This window comes from Orycteropus afer, unplaced genomic scaffold, assembly GCF_000298275.1.
Source record: "Orycteropus afer afer isolate SDZICR_OR568_19922 unplaced genomic scaffold, OryAfe1.0 scaffold00001, whole genome shotgun sequence".
Lineage (NCBI taxonomy): Eukaryota > Metazoa > Chordata > Mammalia > Tubulidentata > Orycteropodidae > Orycteropus > Orycteropus afer.
The window spans coordinates 15,712,253-15,724,524 of record NW_006921588.1 but is presented as its reverse complement, the minus strand read 5'-3'; positions in this window follow the sequence as shown (position 1 = coordinate 15,724,524).

Sequence of the window (12,272 nt, the reverse complement as noted above, 5' to 3'; positions counted from 1 at the left end):
CACACTGCCAGATCTCAAAATCTACTATATAGTGACAGTAGTCAAAACTGCCTGGTATTGATACAATGACAAACACGTAGACCAATGGAATAGAATTGAGAACCCAGAAATAGATCCATCGACCTATGGTCAGCTGATCTTTGACAAAGGGCCAAAATCCATTAAATGGGGAAGAGAATGTTTGTTTAATAAATGGTGCTGGCAAAACTGGAGATCCACTTGCAGAAAAATGAAACAAGATCTGTACCTCACACCATACACAGAAACTGACTCCAAATGGATCAAAGACTTAAATGTGAAACCTGAAACTATAGAGTTCCTCAAGGAAAAACTAGGGCAAATTTAGGTTCCCTAATGTATGGCATAAATAGACTATCAAGAATAACTCAAAATACACAAACAGCAGAAGAGAAACTAGATGAATGGGACCTTCTAAAAATTAAATTTTTATGTGCTTCCAAAGACTTCTCCAAAAGAGTAAAAAGAGAACCTACAGACTGGGAAAGAATATTAGACAATGACATATCTTACAAGGGACTTATCTCTAGAATTTATAGAAAACTCCAACACCTCAATAACAGAAAGACAAATAATCCAATTGAGAAATGGGCAGAAGATATGAATAGACACTTCACCAAGGACGACATTCAGGCAGACAACAAACATGAAGAAATGCTCATTATCATTAGCCATTAGAGAGATGCAAATCAAAACAACAATGAGATAACATCTTGCTCCAACACTAGCAGCAAAGTTCAACAAGACAGAAAATAACTAATGCTGGCAAGGATTCAGAGAGATTGGGACTCTCCTACACTGCTGGTGGGACTGTAAAATGGTACAACCATTGTGGAAAGCAGTATGGTAATTCCTTAAAAAGTTGGAATTAGAAATACCAATTGACCCAGCCATTCTATTACTAGGTATATATCCTAAAGAAGTGAGAGCCATGACAAGAATAGACATATGCACACCCATGTTCATTGCAGCACTATTTACGATAGCCAAAAGATGGAAACAACCTAGGTGTCCATCAGTTGAGGAATAGATAACCAAACTGTGATACATACACACAATGGAATACTATGCAATGCTAAAGAATAACGTAAAATTTGCAAAACACCACATAACGTGGATGAACTTGGAGGACATTATGCTGAATGAAATAAGTCAATTACAGAAGGACAAATATTGTATTAGTCTGTTATTGTAAAAGTCAAGGAACAGTTTATATATGTAAGGAAATTTTCTTTGTTGTTTACCAGGGGTGGGAGGGGAGAGTAGGGAACACTGTCAGATAGGTAGAGATAAGTATTGATTTGTATGAACAGAAGGGCAATGTACCAAATGTGAGTGATCAATATGGTGGCATTGAGGAAGAAGAAGACATAGATAGGTACGTGGGAGGAGCTGACAACAAAGATGAACCCTTTTGCAGATACAGTACTGCATTGTCAGTGAAGGCAAACATGGGCATATGGGTGGATAGATGGGTGGGCAGGCTGAACTATTAGGTATATCTATGAAGCAGGGAGTGTACCCAAGACCATGTATAGGGTTGGCAGACAATGTTTCTACAATTGTGTTTGTATGTTCTGTAAGAATTCCCAGGGGTATAGTAGAGCTGACAAGGGACAAGGTTGTAGTCACTCGTCACAGCCAGCTATCCAGAGGGATCAAGTAGTTGAACCTGTGGGCTCAGGACCATAGTTGCAGGGGACATCAAGCTCAATTGGCATAACATACTACACAAAACATTGTTCCACCTCCTACTTAGGCTAGTGGTGACTGGAATCTGAAAAACTTGCAAGCAGCCATCTAGATGCAACAATGGGTCTCTCCTCATCCAGAGCAAAAAAGAATGAAGAAAACCAAAGATTCAAGGAAACAATTAGACCTTGTGACTGATACACCATGTGATCCACAGCCTATATGACTATGAGACCAGAAGAATTAGATGGTGCCTGGCTACCACTGTCAACCACTCAGAGGGGTTTCTATGGAGGAGATCCTGGATAGAGAGGGAGAACAATGTGGAATAAAACTCAAAATCATTTGGGAAAAAAGAGGGGGCCAGGTTTGTTGGTCTGATAGAACCTGGTGGAACCACTGAGACTATGACCCCTAGCTGCCCTTCAGGTCTGGAATTGAGCCCACACCTGTGGCTTCCAGTCAAACAAAAGATAGGCATATGAGTTGAACATGTACCTGAGGTAGATACACTCCTTGGAGACAACAATCATGGGAGAAAGAAGGACTGTTTATGCAAAGGGATCAGGAGTATATTGAGGGATGGACACAGGGAAGAGGTAACTATAAGGAGGAAGTGGAAGGGGAGCTGTTGCATTGAGGTAAATTGTAATCAATATCATGAGACAAAGTGTATGTGAACTGCTGTATGGAAAGTGAATTTGCTCTGTAAACTTTCACCCAAATCATAATTAAAAAAAAAAAAAAAGAGAAAGAAACCCAAGCAAGTATGAGGTTAACTGATAATTTCATTTGTAGTGAACTCAGGATGGCTTTTGATAGTCAATTCTATTTCTGGCATTTGCTTAAAAATTTGCTTCATTGTTCTAGAATTATTTCAGGGATTCTTACTTAGAGGTCTATCAATTTTTAAAAACCATTTATTTTTAGTTTTTTGAAAATTGGGATACTTATCTAATGAAATATATCTTAGACATCATTTCAAAGATTTCTAAAAACATTTTTGTACGTTTGTTTGCAAATTTTCCCATATTCTCTTAATATGAAATATACCTAACTTTAGAGATTCGGAATAAGGTAATAAAGTACTTTCTTACTCATTTCTTACCTACAAATGTTCTCTTTACAATATTAGAAAATTATTTGCCTAAATACCAAAGTTACACGCAAAATAGTTGAGTCATTTAAATTTTTTTGTTGTTTTCTTATATACAATCTGCACCAAACTCTTTGATACAGTAGAAAGGACATTCCTATTTTTTCTCCTTAAAATGTTTGTTAAACTCAGATTTTAATTTTCAATGTATGATTTTTGAACCATTCTTGTAATTTCCTTTTTCCTTGGTTGCTATAAGCACTTCAGAAATCTCAGAGCCCTCTGTCTCCCCTTCCCCTTGAACAGTTGTTCTCAATCTGACAATGACTGGAGGCAGTTTTGGTTGTCACATGGGGTGAGATGGGGTAGAGGTGTGGGAGGCATTACTACAGCTGCTAGTGGGTAGAGGCCAGGAAGACTGCTAAGCATCCTGCAATGTCCATTTCCCCACAAAAAAAGAATTATTTGATTTCAAATGTCAATAGCGTTGAGATCAAGAAACTTTGTTTTAGAGGTCTCACATACCTTATCACAGCTAAAAGTATAATTATGGTTCGGAATTCTTATTTCCAGAATATCCTGAAATCGCGTGCCTTCATTTCTTTTATGTGTAAGTTTGGCCTATGGGATCATAACTAACTTTTCATCAAACTTTCTGGAATCTGCCTACTTAAAGGCAAAGATTCATGATCTGATTGGATTGTCCAGTTTTTCCTTTTTTGTTAATTACCAGTACGAAAATGACAATGGTTATATTATCTTTGTTGTTGTTGTTGTTATGTGCCATCGAGTCGGACCCGACTCATAGCGACACCTCCTTGAGTTTCTGAGTCAGTATCACTACAGTAGTAGATTGCCCCATCTTCCTTCTGAGGAGTGGCTGGTGGGTTTGAACCACCAGCCTTCTGGTTAGTAGTCAAGAGCTTTAGGTACTACGCTACCAGAGCTCCTTATATTATCTTTAAGTCCTTAGTAGACAAAGCAGTATTTAATAGTAAGGACTTAATATATTATCTTTAAGTCCTTACTATTAAATACTGCTTTGTCTAAATGACTTGTAGAATATTTCCCTCATTGCTTCAAGTTGTGTATAAAGAAGACATCAAGGCAAGAAAAGAATATCATTTGTTTAATCACTGGGTTGCACATGGAGTTCCATAGCCAAAGTCATTTTTTAATAGACATGCATTCATTCTACAGGTATTTATTACACATCTGTCATATGCTAAGAACTGTTTTATAATGCAAACTCAGCAGTGAATAAGACAAACCTATTTTTGTGATAATTACATTCTAGAGGAAATTAGAAGACCCCCAAATCCCCCTTTCCCTAGGCCATTTTTTATTCTGGTCTATATGGGAGCTCTGGTAGCGTAGTGGCTAAGACACTTGCCTGCTAACCAGACGGCTGGTGGTTCAAACCCACCAGCCACTCCTCGGAAGGAAGGTTGGGCAATCCTACTTCCATAGTGATACTGCCTCGGAAGCCCAAGGAGGGGTTGCTATGAGTCGGGGCCGACTCGACGGCACATAACAACAACAACAATTATATGTTAAAAGCTAAACATCAACAACGAAAATAAAAACTAAAGCATTATAAATATTTACAAAAATTTGTTCATAGTTTTGTTTTTTTCTTTTCTCCACATAAGCCCTTTGTTTCTTGGGGACTGAAAAAAATGCTTTTGTTTATTTTCTAAACTTCTCTACCTGCAAATGTCTCTACTTTCAGCTACAATTTGCTTGGTGTGCATTTTAGAGAAGAGTGACTTTGAAGTAACTTTTGAATGAAGGCAAATAAAATATTTGAGAGTTGAAGTAATGTTAGTAAGAATAGTCCACCTGGCATTTAGGGATTTAAAAAAAAGTCATAAAGGTAAAGATGGAAAATTGTGAGTGGAAAGAGGCCAGTCATGCCTGAAATTTACTGTATTTGCTATGCCAAGGGAAAAATTAAAAAAGGAATAAGAAATACTGTTTCTCTCTAGTGAAAATGTACCTTGGAGTACTTCTTTTCCTCTGGTGGATAGCTCTGTCTTTACTGAGTTCTTTAAGACTCCTTACCTATTTAAATGCTTATTCTTCACTACTTATAGGTAAGGTTATCTGCTTCTTTTTCCACAGAGATAAGAGGCATAAATGAAGCCAAGTATTACAATTTTAATATTTTGATCTCAACATTTCTTTTTATTTTATTTCATTGTTTCTTCCCCTCATGAATGCTTCTTTTCTTAGTATATGCAAATAAGAATGAATCTAATTTTAGTATTCTCCTGAAAACTAAAAACAAGATGCCATTGAGTTGGGTCTGACTCATAGTGACCCCTCCTTGGGTTTCCCAAGGTGGTACCACTATGGAACTAGATTGTCCAATCTTCCTTCCAAGGAGTGGCTGGTGGGTTTGAACCACCAGCCTTCTGGTTAGCAGTCAAATGCCTTAGGCACTATGCCACTAGAGCTCCCAGTATTTTCCTGTAGAATGTTCTATTATTAAAATATGAAAGATAATAAAAGATTTGATGCCCTAAAATTCTCAGACTTTGTAAAGCTATCAGTTTTAAATAATCATTTAGCTTATTAAGATCATGTTTACCAAAAGCTGTAACTGTTTTGCTTTCTTCTTCTCTTCCATTTTGAAATATATTGAGATCTTACTCAACCAGGGATTTGTCAGTATTTAAAACATTCCAAAGAAACAACATAAATATGTCTATAGAATATGTTTAAAAGTCACATGAGTATATTTTCTAAAGTTTACTGATAAATGAGACAAATTTTAATGCTCTGGCTTACATCTGGTTTTCTGGTGATGATCTTGAAAAACAAAATTTTTGTTTTATTGTAATAGCCTTAATGGTGCTGAGAGATTTTAGTGAAAGTGCCTTTGTTACAGGAATGAATCAAAGAGGAATCATTTCTTGTTTAGTCAAGTCCAAGCTTTGCCATGTATCAGCCCCCTGGATTTGGGCAAATTACTTAGTCTTCATGAACCTAGATTTCCTCATTTGTAAACTGGAATAAAACAATGTATAGTGTCATTATGGAGATTAAATGAGATAGTACAGTTTAGTACTTGTCACAAAGAAAGTATGTAATAAATACTATAGTTGGAATCAAATCCATGGCAGTGGGTTTGTTTTTCTTGTTTTGTCTTCTTTCATTACCACTTCAGTCTTAGACTATCATAATTCATTTCATAGAAAAGATTCTAAAAGGACTCCAAAGGTCATCTAGTGTGTCACACATCTGATGCTGGAATCATTTATATAATGCTTCCACTTGGTCACTAGTCTCTGCTTCAATAGTTCTAATAAAAGAAAAAGTTGCTTCCTGACACAACAGATATTTATAAATTTATGTTGAACCATATGAAATTGCCACTTTCATAGGTCAAAGTGGTCCGATATTGACAAATTTTACTTGAATAAACCTAATATACATATCAAAAATAAATTTTATTTCCAAGACGTAATTCTATATAAGTCTGACTTAAGCTGATAAGGCTAGAATGTAGATGTATTAAGTAGATGTTAAAAAATACCATGAAAACATACTACTAGAAAGACAGTATGTCATTAGGAGTCTAGAACAGGAGTCAGCAAATCACAGCCAGTGAGCTAAGAATGGTTTTTACATTTTTAAGTGGTTGAAAACAACAATAACACAAATGAAGAATAACCCTTTGGGATGTGAAAATTATATGAAACCCAAAGTTTTATTGGAACACAGCCATGTTCATTCATTCACATATTGTCTAAGTCTTCACTGAAAGAGTTAAGTGCAGATTTTATGACCTATAAAACCTAAAATATATTTTACCTGGCCTTTTGACATATTGCCTAAGGCATTTGACTGCTAACCAGAAGGCTGATGGTTCAAACCCACCAGCCACTCTTTGGAAAGAAGACTGGACAATCTACTTCTGTAGAGATAACGCCTGGGAAACCCAAGGAGGGGTCGCTAAGAGTTGGATTTGACTCCATGCAGTAAGTTTTTTTTTTTTTTTTTTGGTTTTACAGACAAAGGGTACCTACCTTAAACTCAAATGCCTACATTCAAATGCTAATGCCACAATTTCCTGTCTGTGTGATCTAGGTAAATTCTTACCTTTTGTGAGCCTCAGTTTCCACATTTTAAAATGGACTATGGCACTTTTCTTATGGGATAACTGTGAATGCCTGGTACATCATAAGTGCCCTATAAGTGTTACTATATTTATTTATGATAATTAATATTCTTCCAGGTCATTTCTATAAATGATTAAACATAAAATTCTAAAGGCTCAAAAAGCTATGGTGGGCTACAATCATTGCATCACTATATCCTGATATGACTCTAAAAGACAGTCAACAGCATTCTGTGCACATAGCAATATATTGTAACCACTTACTGATAAAAATGATTTTAATATTTACATTTCACTCATACCACATGGATAATTTCAAGTTAAAAATATTAGGTTTCTAAATTTGCAAATGCTAAGTTGCAAAGTAGGGGCCGTTTTTTCCCTGGGACAATGAACATCTGCTGAAACAATTTGCCCGTGGAGCTTTTGCCTCTGCTGGCCTTTTTTGTTTTTTTAAGAAATGGAAAAGAGAATAATAGTTTAACATTAATTCTTCTCCTCTTCTAAACCAAGAAATAGTTTCTCTTGGGACTAGATTTTTCTAGGAATTAGAAACCTAAAAGGATCTCAGATTTTTATTTAATTTTTTCCAATTTTAAGCAAGGTAAGTGAAGTTTTACTTACAGTAGCATGTTCTCTTTTCTTCTCTCATTTGAATATTGTTTCCAAAACCACAGCCTTCTCTAGATGATTTTTTAAGATTTCTGTGTTGAATTGAGTTCCACAGCACTTTCTAAGTCAGAGAGAGGTGGGGGGTGGGGAAGAATCAGTGGTTATTACAAAGCAGATACTAGGTCAGGTTTTAAGTTAGGGCTTTGAGAAATAACTCACAGATCTGTTATTATCCTTTGTATGCAAAGTAAGAGGGATCTGAAGGGAAGATGATCCAACAACGTGAGGGAGAGAAAAAAATCCTCCCAAAGCTAAAATCCAATAGCATCCTAGAGATAATGGATACTTAAGTAGGACTGCTGATAAACTTCAAGTCTAAGACTTAATCAGTGAGGTTACCTCTCCTCCTTTTCTACATTGGTTTCCCCAGGGAGAGCTGAAGAGAGGACGCTTCAAGTACTTAGCTTTATAATGCCTACTTAATAACTGGGTTTTCTGGGTAAACAAGCTTGAATTAAAGGTACTTCTTTTGTTTCCTTGCTTTAAAGAAGAGCTTCTAGTCCTTGGGGACTAAACCAATAGCACTGAGTCATATCTGAAATGAGGAAGGGAAAGTGTCAAATTTCATGTTGATTCATAAGAACAAGTTAAGCATTATTAACCGGCAGGGAGGCACATGTGGAACACTAGAGAATCAAATATTTGAGCACTAAAGAGTTTTCGGTTTGCTGTAAAAGAGTGAATAATAAGCTGGCTATTTTCATGGCTTTGGTCATGTTCTCAGAAAGGATCAGTCCCTGGGAAGGATATCACCCTTGAGGGAAGACCCTCAAGGAGATGGACCGACAGTAGCTGCAAAATGGGTTGGAGCAAGGATTGTGAGGATAGCACAACCATGTTTCCTTCTGTTACACTGGGGTCACTATGAATTGCAGCTGACTCCACGGCACCTAACGACTACAACATTTTCAAATAGTGTGAATCCTGTCATATAGAAATCATTCCTGATTCTTGTTGTTGTTGTTCTCTAATTATTGTTTCTGCTTATAAAATCTGGGAAATGGTCAAGTATGTAAATAAAGAAAAGTTCACCAATTGAGTCAAACAATATTTTGCCATTTGTTATGCATTTTGTCAGCCAGTTAAAATCTTTAGCATTCTTTGCTACAAGAAGCCTTAAGATACTTGTGGGGAAGAGGGAAATTTTCCTCTGTGTGAACTTAGAAGATTTTGGATGACAGTCAAACACTTCTGTAATTTCCTTCCCCATTTTTAGCTCCTTCTGGCATCATTTATTTCAAGTATGCCTCTGCAGTGTAAAAAAAGATGCCAGATATTATTTTGGATGTTGTATTTTAACACACATAACATCAAAGTAAATTGGTTCCTAAAAACAAAAATTAGAGTTCAAAATGAAGGTAGACTCTTCTTTCTTATTTTTTTAGTGAGTTGGAAAATTTTAATTAAGGACTGAATCAAGATTTAGAAGGTCTCCTACCTGTGGAAGTAGATTAGGAAGGAATTTTTATCCTCTGGCTCCAGGCAGTAAAAGATTTCTGTGTGTTTGTTGTTGTTATGTGCCCTCAAGTTGGCCCCGATTTGTAGGGGCCCCTCCCTGGGTTTCCGAGGTGACCACTCCTTGGGTTTCCAAGGCAGTATCACTACGGAAGTAGATTGCCCCATCTTCCTTCCGAGGAGTGGTTGGTGGGTTTGAACCGCCAGCCTTCTGGTTAGCAGTCAGGTGCCTTAGACACTATGCTACCAGAGCTCCTTTGTCACCAATAGGGAGAGGGAAAGAATCATAGAGTAGGGAGAGACCTCATGAGATCATATAATCCTTACTAAAATCATTCAAAATAGGGATGACTCCTTAGTCAAAGGTTTGCAAGGGATTTGTTTCACTGCAAATTGCAGTATGACTGGGCCCAAAACAATAAAAAAAACTTGTCTTTTTGATCAAGAATCATTGCAATATCAAACAAAGGGTGAATTCTTTCCTAAGAAGCTTATGACTAATTCAGGTCTCTACAAGCATTCCAGGAACAAGATTCTTTTTGGTTACCAAGATCATAAGTGTGATGTTGGCCCAGAGGCTTAAAAACCAAAGCACATATGCTGTGTCTCACGTGTTGTTTGGGCCATTTCTCCCTTCATTACCATGCTCTAGATTTTTTTCTATTCTCATTATATTGGAAAATAGCAAGTATAAGCATTTTTAGCTGGTTTGCTTGAATTAATCTCTTACAGAGCCAACATATTTGAACTAACAACAACAAAAATATTTAGTGAAAAAAATTCTATTCTATGTATCCTAGCTGCTGTCCCATTATTCTTAGTTTTGTGAGCTTGAGCAAATCCTTTCAAATCTCTGGGCCTCAGTTTCCTCTTCTGTAATAAGAAAATGATTCTACAAGGCTGAATGAATCTCCTTTAGCTCCAGCGGTCTAGGAACCAATCTACCATACAAGAAAATGGAAACAATTCTGTGACCTTTTCATGAAGAAAGGACAGTGGGAGGGAAACACGTTAGGAATTTTTTCTCATTTCTCCCACTCCCACAAATGCTGAAAATGGCTGAACTTGGAGACTCAAAGTTTTATTAGGTATGCTAATTACTCGAGTAACACTGCGTGCAATGCTTATGTATTTGAAACTGAAAGAGAGAAAAAAGTCTAAATATAATCTGTTATTTTTCCCAGTTCTTGACAAGTTTCAAGGCTTTAGAATAGAATGCTGAATAACAAATACTACTGGGAAAAAACAGCTAACTGAATTTAATCGTTAAACTAATACTTGTGTTGATTTTTTTCTTCCTAATTAAAAGAAAAATATATTTTTTCATCTTTTACCCAAATTTTTGAGGCAGTTGAATTTACTCTTTAAGAGTATGATCTAAAGAGTAAATGTCCTAAATTTCTAACAATCTTTGGTAAAACTGTCCTAAAAGCTTAGAACACACTCCAGGAATAAAATACTCCTGAAGAATGACTCTCCATGCCATATACAAAGAAATGAATCTTTCTCTTAGAGCCCAACCCCTTATCTATGGCTTTGAGAGGTAAGGTGGGGAGGAAGAGAGTATTTTATTGATAAATCTCTCACTACTATTCTTGAGATTTCCTCAAATGATTGACATGTGCAGAGAAAACTATGGCTGTGAGAAAACTGTTAGAGAGGATTGGTAATAGTATAATATTCAATTATGATCAGACAGTGTAATTAACAGACTGGGAATAGGAAAAGGAGGTAGAATAAAAGGGCTAATTGTGTTTCATTTCCTGAATTTTTATGTCTAAAAACAGAAATATTGTCTACTTCCCATTTTGTGGAACTACTGCAAAAGTTTTCCACCATCACAAACTTTAGAGATTTAACTTTTACTTAAGAGTTTTATGTGGAAAGCCCGCTAACTTTATGCCAAGTGCCACTGTAGACTTGGTTTAACGCAAAAGATAGAGGATCATATCTTTTCTATTAGATGATATTGGGAACTTGGTGATTTAATTCTTTGACAAATTAATTTTTCAAAAGTACAAAAAAGGCTTCATTTTGACTTTCACCTACTTATATCACAGTGATAAAGGCTGGGTCCCCTCTAAGGCACCATTGAGAATTGTTATTCATTGCTAATAATGGTGCATGACAGATAATAGATGTAAGAAACACCTGTGTACAATTAAAACGTTCATGTTTGTATTTTTCTTCCACTACTGAAAGAAAAGGCAGCTTTGGTGGTGCAGTGCCTAAGGCATTTGACTGCTAACCAGAAGGTTGATGGTTCAAACCCACCAACCACTCTGTGGAAGAAAGATGGGGCACTCTACTTCCATAAAGATTTACTGCCTTGGAAACCCAATGAGGGTCTCTATGAGTCAGAATCAACTTGATGGCAGTGAGTTTTTTGCTTTTGACCAGAAGAAAATGAACATAATTTTTAAATTTCTCCAGAACCTATGAGAACTGATTTATGAAAAGTTAAAAAAATTAATCCATATCTACCTTTAATTGGCAGAATATATAAAATCAGAGGTCATTCCAAGTCAAGCATCAATGACTTTCAACTTTGAAAACCTCATTTTCCAATTTGTTTCCATGGTATATTTCATGAGTTCATATTTGAAAATTTAGAATATACTGCAGATTTAATTGATCTCAACACGAGAAGAAAACAATCTAATTTTTTGTCAGAGTTCTTGTGGTAACCACAGAAAGAGTCAGTATCTTCGTAAATGCAATAATGTCTCCTTAGGCCTGTGAACATCACCAATGAAGGACATAAACTATAAACATACGAATGAAGATAATTTTCAGGTACATCATTTATTTTCTGCACTGCCTTGTTTTTAGGAGGCCTCTCTGAAGCATAATTTTAACCACAGAAAATAAACTTAAAAATTTGTATGAGACATTCTAATATACTTTTTTCCAAAATACATTTCACTGGTTTAGCACATATTCCAGGTATGAAGGTACTGGTATTATACTGGAATTGGCATGTTCATTAATTCAGAAGTCTTAATTAAAAAAATTCTATAACTTACTAAAGCACTAAGAAGGGATTCTTAATGTTAAATATTGTCCAGTATTATTTTCTACTCTAGACAATATACTCTGGTTGTGTTCCAAAATCTGTCACTCAGCTTAACCTCTTTGATCTAATTGGTGTATCTCACACATGATTCAAATAATAGCTCTTATAATACTGTGACCCATTTAACATTTGTCCCA